Source organism: Rhamphochromis longiceps, linkage group LG8 (genome assembly GCF_057381845.1).
Source record: "Rhamphochromis longiceps isolate RC_006_pf linkage group LG8, R_longiceps_female_GT1.1, whole genome shotgun sequence".
Lineage (NCBI taxonomy): Eukaryota > Metazoa > Chordata > Actinopteri > Cichliformes > Cichlidae > Rhamphochromis > Rhamphochromis longiceps.
In genome coordinates, this window is record NC_140564.1 from 11,689,575 (window position 1) to 11,691,994 (window position 2,420).

Genomic DNA, 2,420 nt, shown 5'->3' on the forward strand with positions numbered 1-2,420 from the left:
AAACCGAACAGGCCTTTCAAAACTTTGACCAGATGTGTCTATGCCATTATTCAGCCAGCTATGTAATCAAAGGTGCACCGTCGTTTTTTGACAGGTGTGTGTAATAAATGCAGCCGAAATAAAGCCAACAAACTCTCCTCAGCTTTGCAGTGAGGACCTCGTGGTGGATAAATGGGTCAAAAAACACAGGGGGGATGGCGTAACGGCCTGTTACCATACTCATTGAAGTCATCTATTTTTTCTCAAGCTAAACCCCCCAAAATTGTTTTTGTGCATTTACATAAGCAAAAAGTACTGCACAAATTTTATGAGCAATCCCTCATTTCTTTTCATTTTGCTTCCGAGGACCAAGATCTTTTCTTATGGTATTGTTGCTTTTTCACTCATTTTCAGTAGAGTGCTTGTATACAACCATTTGCAGGGGAATATGTTAAGCCATTTAACAATGACCTAAGGCTTATTCAAACATATTAAAGTCACCTAAATCTACCTGTAACAGACAACTTAGAAAACATTTACATTTTGCATTTCTTTAGATATCACAGTTTGATAATCATAATGTCGTATTTTTGCAGCAATAAGGTGATTGGCATAGAGCTATTAACTGAAAAAAGTGGCCTATCTTGGCAAAATGTAACTGGACAAGAGGAAATAAAACAATACAACAGTCATAAAACTGTCCACAGCAAATAAGAAGTATCTGGAAGTCAGGTCCATAAGAAATAGAAATACAAGACCTGACAGGACCTGATAGATGCATCTAGCCATTCAGCTGATCGATCTATTGTTTGCCAAACCCTCATCAGAAAGTCTCAGCTGAAAGGTGGCTATCAAGAAGCCATTCTTATGAAAGAGGGAGAAAAGGTATGCCAAATTGAATCCATCTATCCATCCATCCATTCGCTTCCACTTATTATTTTCAGGGTCGAGGGGGGCGCTGGAGCCTATCCCAGCTGTCTTAGGGTGAGAGGCGGGGTACACCTTGGACAGGTTGCCAGTCTGTCGCAGGGCCAAATTGAGTCCAATGAATCCATAGATCAAAATTTGAAATCTTTGGATCAAATTGTTGTCGATGTGTGCTAAGGAGAGAGGTGTTAAAGTGTCAAAGCCAAATGTAAAACAGTAAATATGGTGGAGGAATTGTCCTAATTTTGTTTTGAAGCACACACCGAAATATGGTTCTGAGAAGAACTATATTAAAACATACATCATGTTCGTGAGCAGAGAAATAGAGACATGTGATATTGTTACTTTTTCATGATCCTTAGCAATGAAGGAGGAAAGTTAGAATCAAACATTTGCTATGCAAGTCACTCTCTTTGGGGAAAAAAACCATCATTTGTACAGTCACAGTGATGCAAGCAGCTACTGCCATTGCTTAAGAACACATGACTTAAATCTCTGCTGGTCCTGCATACTCAATTTCAATAACCACAGCAGCAATTTTGTCCAATAAGAATGAGTAAATAAGGTAACAGATTATATTATTGAAAAAGACAGTTTAGTCGTGTAGGAAATTCAGCTGCAAAATGTAAGATTTGTTATTGGAATGAATAATTAATTATTTATTTTATGAACTGAATGAGTTTATCATCATTTTATCATCTCAATTGCTATAAAGTATCTTCAACACAGCATGATGTTTATTTTGTAAATGATGTTGCTACTTAGAGCATAAAAGATAAAGCAGGGTATTAAAGTGACGAAGAAAATGTATTATTATCCTACGATTGACAAGTCGCTTAGGAATAGTGTTGTTATCTTTAGTCACTTTAGTGTCTCTCAATCAGTTCCACATATTGCTTATTCACAGATGCTTGCAATAAAAGACTATTCATAGAGCCATATTTACGCACTTGAGCATATTTTGCACCAGGTAAAATATTTCAGTTAATGTCAGTGTGAATGGCTGATTAATTTGATCATCTCCCACTCTTACTTACAGTGTTACTTCAGTTCATTGAAATTTGCAGGCATACCTTTATGCACAGCTATCTTAAAGTCCCAGCACAGCATCTTAATCCAACTGAGGTCTTGAATGTGACTGGGTCATTGTTGCACCTCAGTTCTTTTCTTCTTCGGCCATTCTGTTGTAGATTTGCTGTTTTACTTGGAATATTTGTCCCACTGGAAAACTCAGTCTGGACCAAGCTTTAGCTGTTGGACAGATGGCCTCATATTTGAATCTAGAATACAGAAGAGCTCACGGTCAGCTTAATGGCTGCAGGGTGCCCAGATCCTGTGGCTTCATCACTTCTTCATGTCAGTGTTTGATATTTGACATGAGGTGTTTCTGTTAATATGCTGTGCCAAACGTGCACTATGGGCAATCATCTCTATCTGAAGGACATTGTCCCAGAATGGCCTGGCCCTAAGGGTGTAATTAAATGGAATTTAACTGTATTTTAGCTGAAATTCTC